General features: G+C 39.6%; 1 protein-coding gene across 1 annotated transcript in view; it reads right to left on the bottom strand.

Moving 5' to 3' along the window:
* arid5b (AT-rich interaction domain 5B) overlaps positions 1–27688 on the bottom strand; it is a 223342-nt gene that overhangs the window by 141983 nt on the left and 53671 nt on the right. The window lies entirely within an intron of this gene.

The following is a 27688-nucleotide window of genomic DNA, read 5'->3' as shown; positions in this document are numbered from 1 at the left end:
CACATCAACGAACCCCGATCTGACTGAATCTTTTAACCTGCCCGATCGATATCTGGCTAATTTCAGGCAAAATATCGGTCGGGCAGGCCCCTCGTTCCTGCCCCTACATGGGCCGATAAGCTGCCGAGTTGGTCCAAGGCACCGATATCGGCAACTACAATCGGCCCGTGTATGGCCACCTTAAGCCTTATACACCTCAAATAAATGTCTGTCTCTGGTTGTATATATATTATTGGGATGTTTTGGACCAGAAGACATTATACACTTATATATCATGTTAATTTTGATCACTGGTGGAACTTATTATAACGTTGCTATATCTGTCATTAATGGGGTCAGCTACTGAGGTATATTATACCTTTGTGAAACTTATCTAATTTAAACTCAAGATGAGTCCTGTTATAGAGATCATTACAAATTCTAATATACAACAAACTCATTCAGTCGCCAAACCACACAAATAATGGAACAGACCACGGAGTTATCACAAAGCCTCACAATGTACATTTTATTTTAGGAATAACTTTGCTATAAATTAATAAAATTATAAATTATGTTCCAGACAAAAATCACAGAACTAATGAAATAATAGTGTTTAAGTCGGATTCACACAGAGACCCTCAAGCGCCATATTTTTTCCTCATTACCCCTAATTGCTACATTTGTATGATCCGCCATCAAAGGCCCACTAAGCTTCCACCATATGTCTGCTCCTTGTATTCTAGAGCTTCTTATTAATGTAAATGGAGTCTCCAGAAATGGCTTCCATGACCCAGGCAACACCGACAGAATAGAACATTTTCAGAATAAGCGTTCTTGGTGCAAACTAGATTGAGTTTGAACAAGCAAATGAATATAACAAAATAAATTGATTTGAGGAATAGGGTGGAAGTTTCCAGATTGGCTTCTGAGATAAATATTATTATGTATATGTTCATTAGTGATGAGTGAATATGTCTTGTGTTGCTTTGCCAAAAAGTTTGCGAATCTTTGTAACGACGCACGAAATGACATGTTGACGAATAAAAGAAATTGTTGAAAATTGAAAAAAAATGGTCACGCAGCAATTTTTTTACGTGTGTGTCGCACACGTAAAAAAAATTGCTGCGTGACCATTTTTTTTCAATTTTCAACAATTTCTTTTATTCGTCAACATGTCATTTCGTGCGTCGTTACAAAGATTTTCATTCCCTTGTTCAAAATCAATCTAGTTTGCACCAAGAATGCTTATTCTGAAAATGTTTGTTGTCACCGTTTCGCGAAATAATCTGCCAATGGCGAAACATGGAAATTCGCCGCAAATCAATGCCTGCCAAATTATTTCACCCATCACTAATGTTCATAGTGATGAGCGAATTCTTTTGCCAGGCATGGATTCACAGCGAATTTCCGCATTTCGCCATTGGGGAATTGTTTGCGCAAAACTTCTGTGAAAATTCACCACGGAAAAATTCTTCAAACATTTTTTTTTGTCACGTGTTAAATCGGACGTGGTCACGCCAGAAAAAGGTGCAGTTGTATCAAAAAAAGCGAGGGTGACAAAAAAATTGCGCGACAAATGCGTTGAGATTTTTTCGCCGTTTCGCGAGTTTTATGGCGATGCAAAACGGGACAGATTCGCTCATCACTATTCATAATATTTAAATCGTGGCCTATTCATAAAAATTTGCATTTGTGAAATTGTTATTATTTCAACTTCGAATAAGCTCAAAAACAAACCAAAACACAAATGTTAGCTTGTTCAAAAATTCGAATTAAACAAAAACATGAATGAATAAAACCGTCAAACTCGAATACCTCGACTTTGTATTTTTCTTATCCTTTTTAATGGGTCTAAAAGCTCAAAACAAAAACTTAAATAGAAAAAATAGTGCCAATTTTGCCTGGGGCAGTTCCCATTGGCTTCTACATGAACCCGCGAGCTTTCAGATGGCAAAGTTTTACATTTGAGTTTTTTTAACTAAATAAATATCAAAAAGTCATGTTTGTAAGATTTTAGATTTGAGTGTTTTACCCCCAAAAATAAGAATCATGGAAAAAAATGAAGATATAGGAACATTGATATATAACCCACTTGGGGGATGAATCTTGAACTGTAATGGAAATTACAGCAATTGACTTTTATACATTTATAGACCAAATTATTATCAGGGTAAATGTACTGGCCTATAGTAAATCTGTATGACAATAACCTGACTAAATAGAGTGTATAAGCAAACCAATGATTTCACTGTTCTTAGTAATGAACTTAACCCCCACATTCCATCAGTAAGTATTTTGCATGACTAAACAAGCTGATTGCAGGATGAGTAATCCCCCCTGTGTCGGTACATTGCAGCAATGCCTTTGCTATGTTCATATTAGGAAACATAAATCAAACCTATCATTTTTAGATCTGGCCGAATACTGAACCAACTCCAAATTTGCATATTCAAATTTTAATAACATAAAAAGAATCCTTCGTCGATGAATAAAAATGCGTCTCATTCAACTTCCAGAGCTTTAATGGGGTGATTAAACTTTACTACAGGTACAGTCATTTATTTTACATTTGCAATTTGGTTCAATTAAAAAAAAAATAATCGTTTTCAAAATATCGACCTCCGTAGGTCTCTCCGCTCTGAATGAGCCAGCGGAATCGGCAACATCCTGGGCGACTAAGGTCCCGCCTACATGCACCCTTCATTTAATCCTATCTGTAATAATGGCCCCTTTATTGGAGCTCCCTATAGATCCTATCACTTCTCTGTCCAAGTTTGAAATGAGGGGTGGGCGTGTCCTAACAGTCCCTGCCAGAAGCACAGTAGGAGGGGCAGAGCCAATCACAACCCTGCAGTCACACAAGTACAGACAGGTTTCAGTTCCCTATCAGGTCAGCCTAGCTGCTGATTGGTCCCTATCCTACAGTGCAGGTTACTGAGGGCCGCCGGCTCCCCAGCTCAACCAGAGAATTCAGCCAGCAGGAAGTGGAACAGATGGGCGGGGCTAGTGGGGTTTTGGGCGAATTTCTCAATAAATCAGTCCAAAACACAATTTTCTTAGCACAATCCTTCTATATCTAGAGGAGTATAATTCCCTGGTACATTGTTAATTTTTATAGGATATGTCTCCTTTAAGGTCTCTCCTCTCTGAATGAGCCAGCGGGATAAGCAACACCCTGGGCCACTTAGGTCCCGCCTATGTGCACCTTCCATTTGCATATCTGTGATGCAATTCAGCCAATCACAACAATGAAGGGGCCTATACAGTGCGTGAAGATACTTTCACTATAGATTTTTTTTTTTTTTTTAAAGAAACCAAATTGCAAATATCACGTAGATGACTATACCTCCTTTAACGTGAACCACCCCTTTAACGTCACATGACTTTAGTGTTCAGCTGAAGCTAAATCCGAATGCGTAAGATCTCTCCGTATCCCGGATTCCGTGCATTCCTTATTCATAATCCTATATCTGCATTATTAACTCTACTGCTTTCCAAAAACTCCCACTTATTTTCGATAACTGAAAATGTGTGACAGACCCAGAAAAAACAGGCCAGCAGGAATGACAGTTGCTAAATGTTGTCAATCTTCCGGGTGTATAAAGGAGTAAACTGCGGTGCATAGACATAACCACTACAAAATCCTATTTACATTATAAACCATTGCTTTCAAATGATGCCAACTACTACAGGTATAGGACCCATTATCCAGAATGCTCGGGACCAAGGCTATTCCGGATAAGGGGTCTTTCTGTAATTTGGATCTCCATACCTTAAGTCTACTAAAAAATCAACAAAACATGAATTAACCCCAATAGGATTGTTTTGCATCCAATAAGGATTATTTATATCTTAGTTGGGATGAATTACAATGAACGGTTTTATTTCTACAGAGAAAAAGGAATTCCTTTTTAAAATTTTGAATTATTTGATTAAAATGGAGTCTATTGGAGACATGCTTTCCGTAATTCGGAGCCTTCTGGATAATGGGTTTCCGGATAAGGGATCCCATACATGTACAAGATCCCTATTTATTAAAAAAATCCAATGTAAAATAACGCAATTACATAGGAATACCTCAAATTCATGGTTTACTCTTGAAAAAAACATTCAAAAAGTTGACTAAACAGTTAACATCTTGCCAAGGACAGCTCCCATTGGCTTCTACATGACTCTGCAAGCTTTTAAATGCGGATGTTTTACATTACAGTTTTTCACTCTTTTCCGCTTAGTAAATATAGAAAATTGTTTTTAAACCATAATTCAAATCCATGAGCACAAAAAGAAGTCCAATGACGAGGGAAAAAAAATAACCACCTTAGGGACTAGTCCGCTGGGAGATTAGTTTCCTGGTGGTAAATCTCAGCAACTGCGGGTGACTAGTCGCCGAATACCAAACCGAATCCTGATTAGCATATGCCAAAATATTCCACTTCCGTGTTCACGTGGCAACATTTAACCCTTCCAAATCCTAATAAGCATATGCCCTGCCAAACCCCGCCCAGAATCCTGGCCAAATACCGAAACAAATCCTGGATTTGGTGCATCCCTACTATTTGGTGTTTACACCTTGTAAGGCAAGAGCGTCCTGACTGGAAAGTGGTCTCAACTGTAATATAACAAACCCAACACACAACAGCCCTCCAAACAAATAAGCGACGCCATTATAGACAAGGAAATCACTGCACCGTGGCAGGAAATACATGGAAATGACATCACTGCACCGTGGCAGGAAATACATGGAAATGATATCACTGGACCGTGTCAGGAAAAGCATGGAAATGATATCACTGGACCGTTGCAAAAACATGGAAATGACATCACTGCACCGTGGCAGGAAATACATGGAAATGATATCACTGGACCGTGGCAGGAAATACATGGAAATTATATCACTGGACTGTGGCAGGAAATACATGGAAATGATATCACTGGACCATGGCAGGAAATACATGGAAATTACATCACTGGACTGTGGCAGGAAAAGCATGGAAATGATATCACTGGACCGTTGCAAAAAACATGGAAATGACATCACTGCACCGTGGCAGGAAATACATGGAAATGATATCACTGGACCGTGGCAGGAAATACATGGAAATGATATCACTGGACCGTGGCAGGAAATACATGGAAATGACAACACAGGATCATGGGCAGAAAGGGAGGCAGGGGAGGTAGGACAAAATGCTTATTCAGACTTCATTAACAAGGCAATTAGTTCTGTACCCTACTGGCTTCCGTATATATACCTGGGGATACCTGGAGGTAAAACAACAGCATTTCCATATCTAAAAAGCCTCCTCGCACCTATTCATAAAAATATATATAAAAATGCTTGTGTCCGAACCCTGCCGGAATCTCTGCCATTATTTTACACAATTACTTACTTGGCAAAGTCTTCCAAAATGAACTAAAGTTACTAAAAGCAGTGGGTGTAAAATAAAGCGACAGCACCCAAGTATATATATATATTAGATTTAATATTATAATATATATTATAAGTGAATGAATAAATATACAGGGAACAAAGGTATAAAAAAACAAACCCTAATTCTGTAAAGCTTTTATTTAACACCATTTTATAAATACGCCCCTAATTATTTATATTAAGAAAACATTTTTTGGAAAACAGCTATGATGTAAGCACGGCATGAAATAACAAGTCAAATATCCTCGTACAAGTAAGCACAATTTAATTACACCTTTCTGTAATTGAAAAATATAATTACTTTTACGCAGCATGGCCTCCCTCCAATGTACTTACAAGCTGCTGACTTATTACATATATTTATGTAATGCACATGTGTGTGTGTGTTACGAGGCATCTTCCTGCTACTAACGACGGTGTGGGAATACAGTCTGGGGGCACATTTTTATCTACTGTTTTTGAGAATTTTGTAGTCATTGTGAAACTTGACGAATGCCAGCGGATGAATACAAGTGTCGGTTGGTTGTGGTTGGATTCGTGAAGCTATTACAGCTTATGCAGGCTAAAATTCAAACTGACTTATTCTGCAATTATTACCACATTACTATCAGTGTATCCAAAGCTACAACAAAAAGTGCACACAAAGGGCAAACCAAGTCCTACGAGTTGGTGAAAATCATAGGTGGAAGGACCACAATAATACAATATCAATATCATTTATTTTTTAGGCATAACCTCTTTGGTGAAGCAGGAAATTACATTTCAAGCTCCAGTGAGACCTTATTTAATGGGTTCTTAGTACTAATTAGTACTACTAATTATTTACTAAATGTATGCCAAGTCTTTTGGGCACAGTTCTTGCTTTATAGAGTCTACAACAAAGGTTTGGCACTAGGGGATCGTGCAATAGAATAGTCTTTCCATTTGAAAACAAAAAGGGGGTTGGTTCGATCTGGGAAAACTCTGGACTTTTGCCTGAGGTCTCAGAGTTGACGCTAGAACTAATGGCACAGTTGTAGCTTTGTACGGAGCTTCTCCTGGGAAGTTGGTCAGGGATGTGGCTAAAGCCTCGTTGGCCTCAATGCCAAATTTCTTTCAGGGCCCCTTTTCCAGAGCTTCCAAACATATGAATGTGTATGGGTTCCTTGATGTTATAGTATTATGGAGATGAACAATCTAAATATGCTCTTGGGAACCCAACAGAATGATGCGTCCAAGAGTAGTTACTAGGGTATGGATTTCTAGTAAATAAGTACTTGCTAAGTAATTATTGAAGACATTTCACTACTCATCCGAGCAGCTTCTTCAGTTCAACTGACTGGTATGGGAAGTCCTCAGCATATATACTCTTCCACTAATCCAATCACAATGGCACATTGTAACTCGTCAGAAAGGTGACACCTGAAACCCCCATACCAGCCAGTTGAACTGAAGAAGCTGCTGGAATGAGTAGTGAAACGTCTTTAAAGAATAAGTAAACCTTTTTTTTTCCATCAGTAAAATTACTCTAAACAGCTACCAGAATTACCTACCTTTGTCCCAGGATTCTCTCTGACCTGGTTCCTCAGTCAGAAGTTAATCATTTTTCTTTGCTTCCTTGTGCAGTGAAGCCCCGCCCTCACTTCCTGTTCAGGTCTCTCATAAAAAAAAAAACTCTGCTAATGCACAGGCTCTCCAGGCATGCCCAGAAGGCTCTCCAGGGCGACTACAGGTAGTCGAATTAAAGAGAGAACTGAACAGGAAGTGGGGGCGGGGCTTCACTGCACAAGGAAGCAGAGTAAAAAAATCAACTTCTAACCGAGGAACCAGGTCAGAGAGAATGCTGGGACAAAGGTAGGTAATTCTGGAGGCTGTTTAGAGTAATTTTACTGATAGAAAGAAAAAGGTTTACTTATTGTTTAATGATTACTTAGCAAGTCCAATTGCTTTAGATGTATACTAGATATACCAAGACCTGGATGAATAAAAGCCATCATAAGGTATGGATAGAAATAAACCAAACTATCCCCCCCTACCCTTTAATCCTCCATATTGCCTATTTAAATCAGTAGCAATATTCCTCTAGGAACAATGTTCAGATTCTCTAGTCCTGTTTTTTCATAGCGTTCCCAATAAACTGCCTTTTGTCCTATTTATTGAGCCCTGTTGCACTGATTTAGCAGCATTTAATACGGTAAATCGGCCTTATTTCACTAACCAAATAAAAAGATATTCTATATAATATCTGCCAAATACAAGTAATATTTCTTTCCGCCTTTCCAGGAAGCTGGAATGGAAAAAAAAAAAAGACATAATGAATATAATGCGTTACATACACAATAACCAGTCATTTGTATTGCACATTAGCTTTGTGCCTTGCAGCTATATTACAGTATATATTTAATCTACACTCTGAAAGCAAAAAAAACATGATTATACATGTGCACCAATGTCTTTATTCTTCATCATGATTCACCTACAGCATTTATAAACACTCATTGTGTAATATCTCTTTTTTGTTCTAACCAAAGGGCATTTTCACATTCCAGGACTCTGAACGCAAGCATGAATTTTAATGAATTTATGAGATCAGTCCCTTTTTTTCTTTTTTGTTTCCATGATTCCATGCGCAGAGAATCTCATTTGCAAATGATTTAATACAGAGATTTAAGAGGAAAAAAAGATTTGTGAATTTTGAGTGTTTGCATCCCCAGCTGCTGGCAGCGCAGGGAAAACTATGGGGAGAACACATGCTCCGGCGAATAGCAAAACCAGAAATGTTTCTTAGATCAGACGCTTACACAAAACTCATTTAAAGTTGTGTGAATGAGGGATGGGAACCGTTCCACCCCTACAGAGTTTTGCATTTGCAAATTTTTAAAGAGTAATTGCCTTTATTTAAACAAATTCCCTTGATTCCCTTTTCTCTGTAATAATAAAACAGTACCTGTACTTGATCCCAACTAAGATATAATTACCCCTTATTGGGGCAGAACAGCCCTATTGGGTTTATTTCATGGTTAAATGATTCCCTTTTCTCTGTAATAATAAAACAGTACCTGTACTTGATCCCAACTAAGATATAATTACCCCTTATTGGGGCAGAACAGCCCTATTGGGTTTATTTAATGGTTAAATGATTCCCTTTTCTCAGTAATAATAAAACAGTACCTGTACTTGATCCCAACTAAGATATAATTACCCCTTATTGGGGGCAGAACAGCCCTATTGGGTTTATTTAATGGTTAAATGATTCCCTTTTCTCTGTAATAATAAAACAGTACCTGTACTTGATCCCAACTAAGATATAATTACCCCTTATTGGGGGCAGAACAGCCCTATTGGGTTTATTTCATGGTTAAATGATTCCCTTTTCTCTGTAATAATAAAACAGTACCTGTACTTGATCCCAACTAAGATATAATTACCCCTTATTGGGGGCAGAACAGCCCTATTGGGTTTATTTAATGGTTAAATGATTCCCTTTTCTCTGTAATAATAAAACAGTACCTGTACTTGATCCCAACTAAGATATAATTACCCCTTATTGGGGGCAGAACAGCCCTATTGGGTTTATTTAATGGTTAAATGATTCCCTTTTCTCTGTAATAATAAAACAGTACCTGTACTTGATCCCAACTAAGATATAATTAATCATTATTGGGGGCAGAACAGCCCTATTGGGTTGTTTTATTGATTTTTTAGTAGACTTAGGGTAGCAGCTGTCCTTTTTCAATTGGCTAATCTTTTTTTGTTTTTCATTCATGCGTTTTTTTAAGGTTATTTTAATATATCATTTTGTGCTTCTAGAGAAAATAAGTTTATTTGTGGTTTTCAAAAACATCTAAAATCACTAAAATAAGAATGTTGATAAATGGGCCTCTAGGTCTCCATTAACTGGATTCTCTAGCCACAGACTATTGTTTCCACATGAAGTCTATTGAGACTACTACAAGATCTTGTACCTCATGTAAAGGGGAGGGATAAGAATGCAAATAATTGCATTGATGTCAAAAGTCTTTGCAGAGAGACAATTTTTTATTAAAGTTTTCTGTTCGGATACTTTCCCCTTCCTGCTCCAACTAGTGACTGTTAAATATTGATTTTTAAAAGTTACGGGTTGGGTAACAAAAAACAACAACACTAAGTTGATAAAAATGTATAATTAATAAAGAATTGCATCATATTTCATTGTATTTTAGTCTCCTTTTCAAAACCCAGAACAGAACACGCCCCGAGGAACAAACATTTGTGAATACAAATTCGCTGAACTTGAGTTTTCAAGGTTTCGAAACTTTTACTGAAAGCGGTTGGGTAGGAGCTTCGATGTGTATGAACCTCCATTAGGGCCACTCTGGAGACTTGCAGGCAGGGATTTGTCAAGCATTTTAGTTAAATATATAGCATTGTTCTAACATGCCAAACAGCGTAGCGTTTATCATTCACACTAAGGTATTTAGAAAATTGCAGCAAACAACCTTAGCCTTAGAATACATCAGCAAAGGAAAGGCCACCATGTATTTTTAGCTGAGCTTATCTAACAATAACACACTCACATCCAATTTCAATCTAGTATTCAAAAATAATGTTTATTTAAGGCGTGCACTGTGAATTTGGGCTGGGCTCTTATATACTTGTAAAGGCCTTACAATCTCTGAACATAAAGTGCCCGTATGGAGCCCAGAAAAATCATCAATACTGACAGTTTATACCAGGGGTCCTCAAACTTTTTAAATAGGGGGCCAGTTCACGGTCCCTCAGACTGTTGATGGGCTGGACTATAGGTAGTTCCCAAACTACGCCCCCCCCCAGCTGCATCCTCACCCCTGGCTACTACTTGTCTGCCTCAGCGTGGGCCTCGGTGGGTCACTACAGTCAGCCAATGTGACACGTTTATGTGACGCGCTGAGCCCCAGGACCACGTTGAGGCAGACAGGTAGTAGCCAGGGGTGAGAACACAGCAAGGGCTGGTGTAAGGATGATCGTTGCTCCAAGCGCCTTCCTACAAGTAATAGAAAGGTGCACGCGCTTAGTCCTGACGCAGTACGTGCTTGCGTCTTGTCGCCAGCCTGTAAATAGTCGCCATGAACATGTGTTCTTTGCTTGGTTATCAAGTTTACTCTGGTGCCTGGCGTTTTCCCTATCCTGACTCAGCGGTATTCAGGCAGAGGTTCAATAACAGCAAAGTGAACCTGTTCTGCCTGCCTCGACCTGGACCCGTCTGACCATTCTCCTGCCTGATCCTTTGGTTCTACTTTTTGGCTCTCTGGCCTCTCTCCACTCTCAGTGCTTCCTGTTCTCATCCTCAGGCAAGCCTCCCGTCAGTGTGAGACATTTGTGGGCTTGCTTGCTACGACTTCTCCTGAGGCTTGAACTCCCCTTCATCTGCCTGACAGGCTGGGTAAATGACCTTGGGGGGCTGTATCCGGCCCTCGGGCCTTAGTTTGAGGACCCTTGGCATATACATTTAGCACAAGCCAGGAATCCAGAGAGCATGGCCTTCTGATGTGCCAGAAACAAAAAGTAATCAAATCCGTTGGGAGCATATATAAATACGCAGATTTAATTCAATGGCAATCTATGTTTATTGGAGGTATCATTAAGTGGCATTTGAGGTTTGATAAAAAAAAAAAAAAAAAAAAAGAATCCCAAACAAACAAGCCCCAGGAGCAGATAGTCTCCAACTTCACTTTAAAGAGACTCGAACCAAAAGCCTTTGGTGTTTTGGTGTTTGTCAAATCTCATGTTTATGTTTAAACTCTTATAGGGAAAATTAAATAGAATGTTTTCATTGAAAAGTAATGTGCAATGCAAAACAATTTGTCTTAGTGTACAAATTCAATATATATGTTTGTGGAAGCTAAAAAGTTAGCGATGCCAGTCATGTTTTATAGTTTACACCCCCGTGTAGTGTATGTAATGTGTTAATGAAAATGTCGCTATCACAAAAACAAACATCTAGTCTTTAAAAATAAGCAATGTAAAAACGGCCTAATGCTAAATATTACATTGCTAAAGGCAATTTTTTCTTATTTTGCATGCACATTTTCCCTCTCCAATTTGAATTTTGCCATTAGCATTAAACATGAAACAAAGCAACAACAAATCAAGAGTTTACTCCCGTCTTTCAAAACCATGTAATTTTAAGGTAAAGTTGATTTAAATCAAAATAAAACACCGAACCAGTTTACAGTCAGTACCAGTAAGCTCATAAAATTGAAAAATAAGACGCCCATCAAACATATCTTGTCCTCTAGATAGGATTGCCACCTGTCCGGTTTTGGCCCAGACCTGTTTTCGGAAGGGCTGTCTGGGTCAAAACCTCCTGACCGGTTTCCCGAATCAGCGAAACATTGACACGGCGATCTGCCAATCGCCTCATCATAGTGCCACCCCCATGATGCCATGGTCCCGCGTCTTCCCCGCCCCCGTGAGGTCACCCCCACCCCAGCTAAGAAAGCCAGTAGAGGAGGCAACCCTACCTCTAGCATCATGGGTAAGTTTCATTAAGGGGTTGACCTTGTTTAATAATTTGATCCAGAAGTTCTTTGTGGGAGGACAGTACAACACAATTTTATAATGAAACAGAAGCACTTGAAACCTTATTCTAATGCAGTGTCGGACTGAGGTGCCAGGGGCCCACCAGAAAACCTTAGAGTAGTGATCCCCAACCAGTGGCTCGTGAGTAACATGTTGCTCTCCAACCCCTTGGATGTTGCTCCCAGTGGCCTCAAAGCAGGTGATCATTTTTGAATTCCTGGCCTGAAGGCAAGTTGATTGCATTAAACCCAGTGTAAAGCCAAACAGAGGCTTCTATAGGCTGCCACTCCACATAGGGGCTACCAAATAGCCAATTATAGCTCTTATTTGCACCCCCAGGAACTTTTTCCATGCTTGTGTTGCTCCCCAACACGTTTTCCATTTGAATGTGGCTCACTGGTATAAAAGGTTGGAAGATCCCTGCGTTAGAGCATAGGCCGACTCTCAAAATTATTTTTACTCCTCTCCCCATACAGAAATAGAGAATGACCACAGAACAGCCCAAGTAGCTAGGAGCAGAAGGGTCTACTGACACCTGGGCCCACTGGGAGCTTTCCGGTATCCCTGTGGGCCAGTCCGACACTGTTCTAATGTTATTAATTGACGCCACATCCTCAACCATTCTAAAGGGCACAGGACGATAGACTGGACCTAGAATAGCCCCATTTTTTTGCCAGGGATTCTACAATTTGCGATCAGAAAGGAGATATTTTAACCAACACCCATTTTATGGGAGAAGTTGGCTACAGCAGGGGGAGGGGGTAAGACTTAAGGTGGCCACACACTTGGCGAGTTGCGATCTTTCGTGCTACCATCGTAAGATATTATCGGTGCGTGTATGGCCATCTTAAGATTAGTCAGTGTAAAGTTTCATAATATCTATTTTCCTGTTTATATTGACATATCGGGGCAATTCATAAAAGTCTAAACACAGTTTTAGTTGACATTTTATCACACAAATTATATGAAAAACCAAAAAGTTGGCATGTTGTAGACGTTAAATGCCATTTGCAAACATTTTGCAATTCAAATTCAGGAGAAAGAGCGATGCAAAAAAACCCACAGTACCAGTAAGACATTTATCCCGATTGGAGGGCACTTCAGAATAATAGCAAATTCGGGACCAAATAGTGTTTATTTTCAGCGCTAGACCATTAGGGGTGTAAGATTTTACAAAATCTCCCTCATTCGGCTTTCTAATAAATATTATACTCGAAAACTAAACTATTATTGTTGGAAAAAAACATTATTAAATCTTGTAATTTCCCGAAATCTGGCGAGATCCTAGAGCTTCTGGAAGCGCCTGATGTGCTACAAAGAATAACCTTCATAAATCATAGATTCTTTTACTTTTCTCCAACAGGTGAAAGAACATTTACACACAAAAAAAAATCCTTTCAATAGACACTGTTTGAATTAGAATGCCAAAAATGTTCTGATCTACTTCCCAGACAGACACAGAGGAGAACAAGCGCGGCCCTCGGTAAGGGAATAGTTTATTAGAAGCAGCTGCAAATGGCTGTCATTTTACAATTCTCTTTTTAAAGGCTACAATGTTTTTTTTTTTTCTTTTGCTAAAGTCATCATTGCCTTTACTACTGTGACAATTAAGGTTTAATCACCCCGCGCCGGGGGATGTGTAAAAATGTTACTAACGGATAAACCATAAATACCATTTTAGAGCGAATAATCAGGTTCTAGCTCGAGTTTTGGGGGTTTGTTGCTACAGGTATGGGACCCGTTATCCAGAATGCTCGGGACCTGGGGTTTTCCAGATAAGGGGTCTTTCCGTAATTCAGATCTCCTACCTTAAGACTAGTAAAAAAAAATTTGTAAACATTAATTAAACCCAATAGGATGGTTTTGGCTCCAATAAGGGGTAATTATATCTTAGTTGGGATCAAGTACAGGTACTGTTTTATTATTACAGAGAAAAGGGAATCATTTAACCATTAAATAAACCCAATAGGGCTGTTCTGCCCCCAATAAGGGGTAATTATATCTTAGTTGGGATCAAGTACAGGTACTGTTTTATTATTACAGAGAAAAGGGAATCATTTAACCATGAAATAAACCCAATAGGGCTGTTCTGCCCCCAATAAGGGGTAATTATATCTTAGTTGGGATCAAGTACAGGTACTGTTTTATTATTATAGAGAAAAGGGAATCATTTAACCATGAAATAAACCCAATAGGACTGTTCTGCCCCCAATAAGGGGTAATTATATCTTAGTTGGGATCAAGTACAGGTACTGTTTTATTATTACAGAGAAAAGGGAATCATTTAACCATTAAATAAACCCAATAGGGCTGTTCTGCCCCCTATAAGGGGTAATTATATCTTAGTTGGGATCAAGTACAGGTACTGTTTTATTATTACAGAGAAAAGGGAATCATTTAACCATTAAATAAACCCAATAGGGCTGTTCTGCCCCCAATAAGGGGTAATTATATCTTAGTTGGGATCAAGTACAGGTACTGTTTTATTATTACAGAGAAAAGGGAATCATTTAACCATTAAATAAACCCAATAGGGCTGTTCTGCCCCCAATAAGGGGTAATTATATCTTAGTTGGGATCAAGTACAAGTACTGTTTAATTATTACAGAGGAAAAGGATAACAGTTACTGAATTATTTGCTTATAATGGAGTCTATAGGAGATGGCCTTTCCATAATTCGGAACTTTCTGGATAATGGTTTTCCGGATAAAGGGTCCGATACCTGTACAATTTTGGCGTGAATTTTAGAAACTGTTTTGTTATGATACATTATTTATAGTACAAGTGAAACTCATAGCTCGGAGTGTTGTTACAGGGATGCACAATACAACTATTCATTTCCTTAAAGGTCACATTTGGAAATGTATACAGCATTTTGTAGATTACCAAAAACACCATTATTCCATGGAATAAAGCAGCACACCAGACAGCCTGTGTATATTTGTGTCCAAGACGAAGACTAATTTACAGTCCAATCGCGCGGCAATCAATCACCCTCTAAAATTACTTGATTTTCCAAACTGTTTACACTCTTTAAGTCACAAATCCACTTTCTGCTATTCCAGCCTGCGATTTACTAACTCAGATTTGGGATTATTGGGAACGAGCCAACTCGCAGTCATGGGAGAGATGATGATATGAGCAGATCGGGGGGGGGGGGGGGGGGGAGTTTTCCCTGTTAAGTTTAAACAATGGAGAAACGCACATGTCCCATGTCTGCAAGTGATCAAGAGCTTCTGACTACATGTGTCTTTGGATTTCTACACAACTAAGAAGCATTTTTGTTTCACAAAACACAAGAATAAAACTGATATTTAGCACTTAGTAGCCACGAAAATCTAATACTATCAAGGCAATAATTAAAAAAATCAAATTATAATTGAGTAGTGATGAGTGAATTTTTTCAGCAGGTATGGATTTGCAGTGAATTTCCGCATTTTGCCATTGTGGAATTATTTTGCAAAACTTCTGTGAAAATTTGCAGCAGAAAAATTCGACGTGCGTCAAATTGGGCGCGGTCACGTAAAAAAAACGCAGGTGGCAAAAAAAGACGCGGGCAACAAAAAAAAACGCATTTTGCTAATTTTTTGCCGTTACGCAAATTTTATGGCAAAGCGAAATGGGACAGATCCGCTCATCACTATTGAGGAAATCTGGACAACTGAATGTCCTCTCCTGTAAAGTAAGAGCGTCTGTTTAATGGGTTTTTCCCCAGGCCAGTGCGCCTGATACTTCTGGACAAGCACCATGTTGTGATCTTCATCCACATCCTAGATTTTCTCTTCAACTTCAGGCCGGTGTTCATGCACAATGGAGTGAAAACCTGGCTTTTAAAGTTCACTCTACTGTGCATATGCACCATTACCAGGAAATATAGCGTTGGAGATATCTTTCATTGGCTAACGTAGTAGATAAACTACTACATTAGCCAATAAAAGGTATCAGCTATTCTACTTTTCTGGTTTTGATCTATGGCTAACAAGGAGCCCCAAGCCGTCATGACCAGAACAAAGATGAAGATCCAGAAGAAGAAAATGGTGGCTTGGGGCTCCTAGTTAGCCATAGATCAAAACCAGAAAAAATAGAATAGGTGATACCTTTTATTAATTAATTTAGTAGTTTATCTTCTGGATCTTCCTCTATGTTCTTGTCATGGTGGCTTGGGCTCCTTCGCTAGTACCCCAGGAGTGTTGCTCCTTGTTAGCCATAGATCAAAACCAGAAAAAATAGAATAGGTGATTATTACATTAGCCAATAAAAGGTATCACCTATTCTATTTTTTCTGGTTTTGATCTATGGCTAACAAGGAGTAACACTCCTGGGGTACTAGCCCAAGCCGCCATGACCAGAACATAGATGAAGAGCCAGAAGAAGAAAATGGTGGCTTGGGGCTCCTGGTCTAGTATCCCAAGAGTGTTAAGGTCCCCATACACGGGCCGATTGTAGCTGCCGATATCGGTCCCTTGGACCGATTCGTCAGCTTATCTGCCCATGTAGGGGCAGAAAAAAAGGCCATACCCAACCGATATCTGGCCTGAAATTGGCCAGATATCAATAGGGCAGGTTAAAAGATTCAGTCGGATCAGGGACCGCATCGGCTCGTTGATGCGGTCCCTGAACCGACTGCCCCATTGCCGCCAAACGATCGAATTAGCCTACATGTTCACCAATATTGCTCACCCGTAGGTGGGGATATCGGGTGAAGATCCGCTCGTTTGGCGACCTCGCCAAGCGAGCGAATCTTCACGTGTATGGGCACCTTTACTCCTTGTTAGCCATAGATCGAAACCAGAATAAATAGGTGATACCTTTTATTGGCTAACATAGTAGTTTATCTTCTGGATCTTCCTCTATGTTCTGGTCATGGTGGCTTGGGGCTCCTGGGGTAGTTATACACCCCAAGTCTGTGCACTTTTCAGCAAAGAGAAGCATCAGCCCAGAGTATCTGATAAGTGATTATAATCACTGGGAGGTGTCTAACATTTTGGAATGTAGCCCATGCAGCCCCTAGTAGCACTTACATACCTGCCATTTTAGCCCCCCTAAAAACATAGTTGTACATGTTTCAATTGTAGAAGGAAATTACTTGTGGTTTCACTCCCACCAATCATAATAGGGCATATTGACACTTTGTTAAGACAAAAACAACTTAAATTATCTAATTGAGCCACACAGTCATCAGGTTGTACATTATCTTCTCAGTTGCACAAAATTATCAGCTCAGGTTTTTATGATTAAATTATCATTATTCTTCAGACTCAGTCCCACTGTAAATTAACTAGGTCTCTAAATATAAATTAGTTATTTAATAATAGTTTATTGTTGGTCTGTTGTATCCCTTACCTTACCCTTTAACCTACAGCACTTGAGATTCAATGCCATAAAAAGCTTCACTTGCCTTCTGGGCCCCAGCAGTGTGGGCTCCTATTGGCTGCTCATTCAGATTAAAGCAGCCACATGTCATAAAATAACTAATATAAGTTATCTATATGGTTACATTCCCCTCCAATACCCACACACAAAAAATGTATTGTAGATTACATTGAAAAATAGCCTATTAAAAAGAAACAATACTTAGCAGCTGAATCAGATATTTAATTTAGTCTCTTTTTTTTTTAAAAGCAGGAAATATCTATTTCGAGCTAATGTTTGTTCATTAAAAAGACTGGTTATTCCATTGTTCTGGTACGGCTGCCTTTATAATAGCTGTAATGAGATTCACACTGGCAATAAAAAGATCATCATTTTCAAGCACAATATTAACCTTCCAGCCTGACCGACTTGCAACAAGACTGTGTTTTATTTGGGCTGGGGACATAAATAACATTTTACTTCCATAAAGCGGAATATCGGAGTTCATTTCTGCAATAGAAGGTGATTACTGCGCCGCCATGCAATATGTTATACCTCCAATAGAGAGGGGATCACTTTTATTATGATTAATATCAAATATTTAAACACTCGCAGCAGAAACAATCTGAGGCTGCGCCAAAGGAAACTCGTCTATTGCCAAGAGAATAACAGGGACCACAACTGCACCAATTTTTAAGTACACAAAATCCAGATTACAAAAATAGTGCAAAAAAATAAACAAAACAAAAACACACACAGACTTAAACCTCCCAAGATCCAACTTAGAAGATTTTTGGTCAAACCCATGACACTTCTCAACCACAATGCATTAAGGTCTCCATACACGGGCCGTTCGCCAAGCGAGCAGATCTTCTCCCGATATCCCCCACCTACGGGTGGGCAATATCGGGAGAATCCAGGCTAATTCAATTGTTTGGCCCCCAGATCGAATTATAATGACGGGTATAGGAAAAGTCGGATCGGGGGCTGCATTGGCTTGTTGATGTGGTCCCCGATCCGACTAGATTTTTTAACCTGCCCGATCAAGATCTCACCGATTTTAGGCCAGATATCAGTCAGGCAGGCCCATCAGTAGTGCCCATACACGGGCCGATAAGCTGCCGAATCGGTCTAAGGACCATTGCCCCCCTTCCCTGGTTCACTTTGAAAAATAAAGTGTACAACTGCACAGAGCCTTAGATACGACCTTGTGGCGCTTGATCCCCTAGACCAGTGATCCCCAACCAGTGGCTTGGGGGCAGGGTTCCCATTACCCCCAAGGTGCCCCCACCTGCCGCGCCCCCCCAACCCCCTGCAGGAGCCCCCGCCACCTGCTAGACATCCTTCCTGGAGCGTGCATAAGTGAAACGTGTCAGGGAAGGGCACCGGCGACCAGGGGAAGCGGCAACAGGGATCGGTTCTGGGGTGCCCAGTCCGACCCTGCTCAGGAGCAACATGTTGCTCACCAAACCCTTGGGTGTTGCTCTCAGTGCCCCTAAACCAGGGAGTTATTTTTGAATTCCTGACTTGGGGGCAAGTTTTGGTTGAATAAAAACAAAATTTCCTACCAAATAAAGCCCCTGTAAGCTGATAGTGTGCATAGAGGCTGCCTAATAGCCAATCACAGCCCTTATTTGGCTCCTCCATGAACGTTTATGGTGCTTGTGTTGCTCTCCAAGTCTTTTTACATTTGACTGTGGCTCACGAGTAAGAAAGGTTGGGGACCCCTGGGCCAGACGTTGGCCAAGTCCAAAATTTGGCAGTAATCCCTGGTTGTTCTGCCTCTGTCTTGCCTCCAATTCATCTCCGATCGTGCCTCTCCACTTCTCCTCCACCTCAACTATTCCCTCTTTAACAATTCTTGGTCTACTTCACACAGTGTTGTCATAGTCCCACCCATTTCTTTCATCCCTTCATAGTCCCAGTTCTATCCCAGCACGGAACCGCCGCCTCTTTAACCTCACTGATCTGCACCCCCCCCCAGTCCCACCCCCTGCTCCATTATTGGCTGGTACGGTCCCGATAAAGAGGTGGCAACCCCAATCACAAACAGTTGCCGTTAGTCAATGGCTGCCTACACAGCAGAATTTAATCTCTTATATTACAGAGAATTCTAAAATAATATTTATAGATAACATTTTTAAATAAATCAGATGAAGCACAAAAGCATTTTCTCCTTTGCTGTCTATTAATATTTATAGATGTATTAAAATTAATTACAAAAAAACATTCTATCAATTATCATGTATTTGAAACTATGAAAACCCTGAAACAGAAAGCATATTTAAAAAAAGAAATATAAAATGTAAAATCCACAGTAGCCGCCTTGGTAAGTGGGAATTTACATTTGTGCGAGCGGGTAAAAGGCTCTGGTTTCTAGAAGTGTTATTTTGGCAAGTTCTACTGGAACAAGTAAGAGCATAATGGTATGTTTTAAAAATTAAATGCTCGGAGTGGGAAATGAACAAATGGACTTAAAACAATAACAAATGTTAAAATGGAAATCCATTTGTAGAACCGTGAGAAAAAAAAAAAAAGATATATTTAATTTAGACATTGCTTTTATTTCCATTTGTTTATAGAGACATTGCCAGAAAGGAAGAAGATTAGATACAAAGATTGTGCAAGCAGAGATAGTCTGGAAAATACATACGGAGCTTTATGTTTGATTTTTCAACTTAATCAACCCCCCCCCCCCCCCAAAAGCTCAGCTTGAAGGAAACCATTCATACATACAGAACGGACATTCATAAATGGAAAGTTTATTGTGTTTACTGTATGGCCTTGAGCCGTGGGGAGTAACTGAAAGTACAAGGCGGTGGGTACATGCGGAATAAATACGTTTTATTTTCCACATTGCTTTGCCCCCAGTGTAAAGGTGCCATACACAGTAAGATCGTCTGAATGATGCGCCCCTCGCTCCGACCTTAAGGACCATTCACTCGATTGGCAACATTGCCCAACAAGCAAGTCTTTTCCCTAACATGGCCCCCTTGGCTTGCTAAATTGTCAGATTAGAATGAATAATTTTTACCAAGATCAAAAAAAATCTAACATGTGCAATGAAACCCAATAAAAGGCAGGTTAAATACTCCCCTAACAAAGAATATAATCTTTAAAAGATTAAATTTAGGATCTGTTATCTGAAAACCCATTATCCAGAAAGCTCTGAATTACAGGAAGGCCATCTCCTATAGACTCCATTTTAATGTAATAATTATATTTTAAAAAAACGATTCCCTTTGTCTCCGTAATAATAAAAAAGTACAGGTATCGGACCCCTTATCCGGAAACCCGTTATCCAGAAAGCTCCGAATTACGGAATGCCCGTCTCCCATAGACTCCATTTTAATCAAATAATTCAGAATTTTAAAACGGATTTCCTTTTTGTATGTAGAAATAAAACAGAACCTTGTACTTGATCCCAACTAAGATATAATTACCCCTTATTGGGGGCAGAACAGTCCTATTGGGTTTATTTCATGGTTAAATGATTCCCTTTTCTCTGTAATAATAAAACAGTACCTGTACTTGATCCCAACTAAGATATAATTACCCCTTATTGGGGGCAGAACAGCCCTATTGGGTTTATTTAATGGTTAAATGATTCCCTTTTCTCTGTAATAATAAAACAGTACCTGTACTTGATCCCAACTAAGATATAATTAATCCTTATTGGATGTAAAACAATCCTATTGGGTTTAATTAATGTTTTATTGATTTTTTAGTAGACTTAAGGTATTGAGATCCAAATTACGGAAAGACCCCTTATCCGGAATACCCTTGGTCCCGAGCATTCTGGATAATGGGTCCTATACCTGTACCGGTATGGGACCTGTTATCCAAAATGCTTGGGACCTGGGGTTTTACGGATAAGGGATCATTCTGTAATTTGGATCTCCATACCTTAAGTCTACTATTTAAACATTAAATAAATCCAAAAGGGTTGTTTTGCCCCCAATAAAGATTAATTATATCTTGGTTGGGAAAAGGATTCCCTTTTCTCTGTAATAATAAAACAGTACCTGTACTTGATCCCAACTAAGATATAATAACCCCTTATTGGGGGCAGAACAGCCCTATTGGGTTTATTTAATGGTTAAATGATTCCCTTTTCTCTGTAATAATAAAACAGTACCTGTACTTGATCCCAACTAAGATATAATTACCCCTTATTGGGGGCAGAACAGCCCTATTGGGTTTATTTCATGGTTAAATGATTCCCTTTTCTCTGTAATAATAAAACAGTACCTGTACTTGATCCCAACTAAGATATAATAACCCCTTATTGGGGGCAGAACAGCTCTATTGGGTTTATTTAATGGTTAAATGATTCCCTTTTCTCTGTAATAATAAAACAGTACCTGTACTTGATCCCAACTAAGATATAATTACCCCTTATTGGGGGCAGAACAGCCCTATTGGGTTTATTTCATGGTTAAATGATTCCCTTTTCTCTGTAATAATAAAACAGTACCTGTACTTGATCCCAACTAAGATATAATTACCCCTTATTGGGGGCAGAACAGCCCTATTGGGTTTATTTCATGGTTAAATCATTCCCTTTTCTCTGTAATAATAAAACAGTACCTGTACTTGATCCCAACTAAGATATAATAACCCCTTATTGGGGGCAGAACAGCTCTATTGGGTTTATTTAATGGTTAAATGATTCCCTTTTCTCTGTAATAATAAAACAGTACCTGTACTTGATCCCAACTAAGATATAATTACCCCTTATTGGGGGCAGAACAGCCCTATTGGGTTTATTTAATGGTTAAATTATTCCCTTTTCTCTGTAATAATAAAACAGTACCTGTACTTGATCCCAACTAAGATATAATTACCCCTTATTGGGGGCAGAACAGCCCTATTGGGTTTATTTAATGGTTAAATGATTCCCTTTTCTCTGTAATAATAAAACAGTACCTGTACTTGATCCCAACTAAGATATAATTACCCCTTATTGGGGGCAGAACAGCCCTATTGGGTTTATTTAATGGTTAAATGATTCCCTTTTCTCTGTAATAATAAAACAGTACCTGTACTTGATCCCAACTAAGATATAATTACCCCTTATTGGGGGCAAAACAATCCTATTGTGGTAGACATACAGTATGGAGATTCAAGTTATGCAAAGCCCTCTCATCCAGAAAACTGCAGGCCCCAAGCATTCTGGATAACAGGTCCCATACCTGCACAAGGAAATTCCACATTAGATATAAATACAAAACCAATTTCCACTTGCTTTGCTTTTTTAACCTTTGAATCCTTTTAGAAAGCACATTACATTGTGTTTTTTAATTAAATAACCGATTCCTAATATCGGCAGATATGCCGGCGGGGCACCGCCAGGGCTCCTGGTTCGGCAGCCCCGGTGGCCCCTGCACCCCCCAGTCCGACCCTGTCTTTGACTGTATCTGAAAAACAAAATGAAGGCAGTGGCCGGGGCAATACATGATTAAGTCCCCGAGCCCCGGAATAATGTGCGAGTTACTGTAACAGCAATAAGTGCAGCCCGTTGTGCAGACGTTTACAGACTATTGGCAAACAGGAAACGTTCCACTTACCACTCACTGGTATCATTGTTAAACCATGAAACATAACAAATGATAAAACTGGCTTTATAATTCCATTTTTGGACAGGAAAAAAGGAGACAGGGGCAGGGAAATGTGCTTTTCCTGGTCATTAAATCACACAAACTCTTGTTTTAATGAATTAGGCGGCTGTTTGCATCACAGCGTTGCTGGCTTGGCTTCTGAGGCTCAGGGCTTGGGCTGATAAATATGTATTAAGCTAAAGGGAAAATCAATAGGCTGCATTAGTAGGGAATTGGCTATTCTTGCATGGCGCAAGGCTGCGTTTTTTACATCTGAATCAAATAAACGCTTTGTGAAACCGTAACATCCAAGAGAAAAACAAAACACTTCACATTAAACAATAAGAAGGGGTCGGATGTTTCCCCCTGTACATCTCTATGGCTTCTGATTACTTGTTATTATGCTTATAGCAGACAAAACATCTTGTAAAATATATTCTTACAAACGGTGCTTAGTGATGTCGTTGGTTAATGATTTTAAAGGGGAACTCTACCCAATCACTTGAGCTTTTTGGAATACAATTTCAAGTAACTTTGCCATATACATCGATTTAAAAATATGCAGCCTTTTCATGATTTGAAATGTAATAATCTGGTTTGGAACAGTTCCCTAAGCCCCGCCCCCTGTTCCCCTGCTTATCTGGCTGACTACTTTGTGACTCAAATAATATGTAACAGTAGTCGTCTGTCCTCAGCCTGCCTCCTCCCAATCCCACAATTCCCTGCACACATCAATCAAGGAAAGGAACATCCCAGTGCAATACATTGTGGGTTATGTAGTTCCTGCATGCTGTCTGTAAGCTGTGGAGAAGTTGTTACAATTTGTAACATCAGTGTTTTAGTCCCTCCTCCCCTGCCAGGATTTCAAATGATGCAGAAAGAGAATAAGTTTTGCAGCTGGATTTCAGCATATAAATAGGATTTATTCATACTTTTGAAGGAACAGATTACAGGGATAGGTATTAAGGGTTTCTGTATTGTGTGTGGTGTTTGGTTTGGAAGCCAGAGTTCCCCTTTATTTTTTATAATACAAGATTCAGCGAGTCATGTGATAAAAATGTACCCCTATTGTAAAATATAATTGGAAGGCACGTCTAAATTCCATGACTAAAGGAAGGCCATGCCCATGGATTTCCTCAGTGGCTTCTAATAGTAGTGCTTATATCATTCCCAAGGTAGATAGATGACAGACAGATAGATAGATAGATATAGATAGATAGATAGATAGATAGATAGATAGATAGATAGATAAATGATAGACAGATGATAGATAGATAGATAGATAGATAGATAGAAAGAAAAAGATAGATAGATAGATGATAGATAGATAGATAGATGATAGATCATGAATAGATAAATAGATAGATAGTTCCATAAACCACTTCCAATGACTATTATTATCCAATGACATAATTATATTTCACTGGTATTTGTGGCTTACTCATTATGATGCAACACGTTTATCTACAGAACTAACCACTTTAGTAAGAGATTGGGGAAACCGATCATCTTGAAATTATGGTCTTTTTAAGTTATTTTTAGTGGATGAATTCTTCTTGCAGATTAATAGGATGGAGTTACTATATTTGACAGATCATTTATTCACAAGTTCTTGCTGGTAACATTTACTTCAAAAGGTTTGTGCAATTTATTAGTCCAATATGTTGAAAAAAAGATGTTAGAAACGGAACAAAACGAAGATCAATTGCAAGGTTTGAATATTACATTGAAATAAATGTGATTTTTAAACACGGCGGCTCAGGAATCAGGGAGCACATACAGCCACCAATCAGCAAATAACAGTGACAGCTCTCATATTTAAAAGCCAATATTGGATCGGTTGCTATAGGTTACTAGACCTGGGTAAAATGTGTACACATTATTACATTTACCAATGTTCTTACACTTGATTGATGTAAATGACTAACAGTCTCTGCAAAGAGGTTGGTGTTAAATAAAGGCTAATAATATTATTATTATTATTATTAACTTCCCCTTTATTAAAAGGGCCATGAACGTAATTAGCTGCAGTCTCTAAGGAATGTTTAAACTTATAGCAAAAAATAATATTTTAGAACTGCTCCCCGTAACCAAGTATTTGAGATTTACAGACAACAGAAATATATGGATTTCTTTCTACTTCGCTGGCAAAACTGCATTTGATTCAACTTCTCAGCTGCAACTTATCGATTTTCCTCTCGTTGCTTCTCGCGTGCCCCTTTCCCTGCGCGTCCCACAGGCACCGCCAACGCCTCTTTTGACCCGACATCAGATCGGATCTCCTTGAGTTTTTCCTTATTTGAAACCCGAGGCCCTGTTGCTTTCTACCTCTGAAACAGTGAGCAATCAATCATCCCTCAGCGCTCACATCAAAATGCAGCTAGAAAGTTAAAAAAAATGGCAAACTCAGCAGAAACGACAAGGACAAAAGGATGGACGAAGCCCAGCACAGACAATTCTCATGTGATCGGACTGTTTTGCCCAGGGGTTGGCAAACTACGGCCCGTGGGCCCCGTTCCGGCCCATTGGTCTTTTTAATCTGGCCCCCATCTCCGCAAGTCTCATCGTGCGAGACTTGGCGTCTGGGGACTGACGAGTGGAAGCGGCGCAACGCTGGCCCAGCCCGTCTGTAAGTCAATGTGGCCCCTGAGCCAAAAAGTTTTCCCACCCCTGGTTTAGCCCATAGGCTGACCGATAGGCTGTATTTTTACTAGGGATGCACCGAATCCAGGATTCGGTTCTGGATTTGGCCACGGTTCGGCCTTTTTCATCAGGATTCAGATTCGTCCGAATCCACCGAATCCTTAATATCACATTACTTTTTTTTCATATAAACATACTTTTTTTCCAAAAAAAGTAGATTCGGTGTATCCCTAATTTTACGTGTGACAAGCCAAAAATCACCCAGATGTTTTATGTCAGACAATAGGCCAAGTAATGACATCCAAGCACATTTAGGAGGGTGGTGGGGCGGGATTTAGGGTTCTGCTCTAACAAGCGAGCCTCAGCCTTCCACAGTCAGTCAATACAATGATCACAGTAGAAAGGGGTAACCTCCCACCACCTCAGCTTCACCATCTGAGTAATACTTCTGTGTAGGAACCATAGAGAAACCACTCTAGCCCTTGGATGACTATATAGAAAATCATTGCTTGGGTTGGTGGGAAAACCTCCCGTTGATCCACTCTATTCTTCAAGTATTGTTGGGGGACATGGTTGACAATATGATTAGAGATCAAGGGCAGAACATGTGACCTCAATAGTCCTGCTGTCCATTTATATTGGGCGGCATCAGTTGGGGGACTTTCCCATGGAAGTGATAAGGTTCTGGCCTTACCTGGGCTACACAGCAAAGCAGCACCATGGAATAATAATGGCAACCAATGGTCCAGCTCTATCATCGCTCTACTGTTATAAGAATCTACATCGTAACATTCAATTTGCTGAGAAAACTTTCCTCGAAATCTCTACGTTATAAAGCAAAATCCACGACTCTGGCACTTTGCTAGCTCCTGGCAAACAGCAAGGTTCTTGTTATATGCCTGTGACTTAGGCCACTGTAGCAGATGTTGCCTCTCCCCCCGTTTGAAAGGAAAACTGACGATATATGAGCTGAAGTAAAAATAGTCTAAACTTGACAAAAACTTGCCATCTGTTACATTTTGTAGTTTCATTTTACTCTGTTGACTTCACATAAATCTCATTCATCCCACTGTAATACCTATTCAATAAATAAGAGCAATCTACATATATATAGCGCCTATACATTGTGTCGCAATAACTTGGGTCAAACCATTTCATTTTGAGGGGGGGAGGCAGCCGTTTCAACAATGGCAAACAAACAATCTACACAAAGAGCAAGTTCATTGTGGATAATTAGGCCTCAGATTTGGCCCACCGGCTATGTAATGATGCTGTCTGAGTAAATCCGAGATCCGAGCCTGCAGCTGACATCGTAATGCTTTCTGTGTCCCGTTCAAATAAAGGACAAGTAAAGGCAGCAAACTGCCCAGCCTTTGGTGCACTGGCGGGGAAACCTTGCTTAGCAAGCAGATCTGCGCCCATATACACACACACACAACACAATGTTATCATGAAGAAATGAACAAGCATCTTGGAATAACAGCATGAAACGATGAAACAAACCCACATAAATATAATATTTCCAAATCTGAGCACCAATCATATTCCTTTTCTGTCTGTCTATGAATTAAAGACCAGATGTGACCATTCTGCTTTCATTTCTATGCGTGACACTAAAGCATAGTCTTTTCCTGAAATGATGCCGACATCTTGCCACTGTCAAGCAAAATGGTTTTGGGCATGTCTTAAGGTCCCCATACACGGGCCAATTGTAGCTGCCGATATCGGTCCCTTAGACGGATTCGGCAGCTTATTGGCCCATGTAGGGACCTGAAATCGGGCAGATATCAATTGGGCAGGTTAAAAAATTTAGTCGGATCGGGGACCGCATCAGCTCGTTGATACCCGTTGTCCTAATTCGATCGTTTGGCCCCAGGGCCAAATGACCAAATTAGCCTGGATTTGCCCGATATCGCTCACCCGTAGGTTGGGATATCGGGAAAAGATCTAAGCGCTTGGCGACATCGCCAAGCGAGTGGATCTGAAGGTGTATCGGCACCTTTAGTTGTCCTTTAGATTCAGATAACTGTAATGTTTATTTGCCAGACGTTAAGGAAATCCATCATGGGTGTAAAAACATTACAATGTAATTATGGCTTAATCAAAACGTTGACAGTCATTTTTAAAAAGGTGGCCATATTGCTCATTTGGCGAGGTCTTT

The sequence above is a fragment of the Xenopus tropicalis genome, chromosome 7 (assembly GCF_000004195.4).
Source record: "Xenopus tropicalis strain Nigerian chromosome 7, UCB_Xtro_10.0, whole genome shotgun sequence".
In the NCBI taxonomy this organism is placed as follows: Eukaryota; Metazoa; Chordata; class Amphibia; order Anura; family Pipidae; genus Xenopus; species Xenopus tropicalis.
This window is presented reverse-complemented; position numbering and strand designations above follow the sequence as displayed.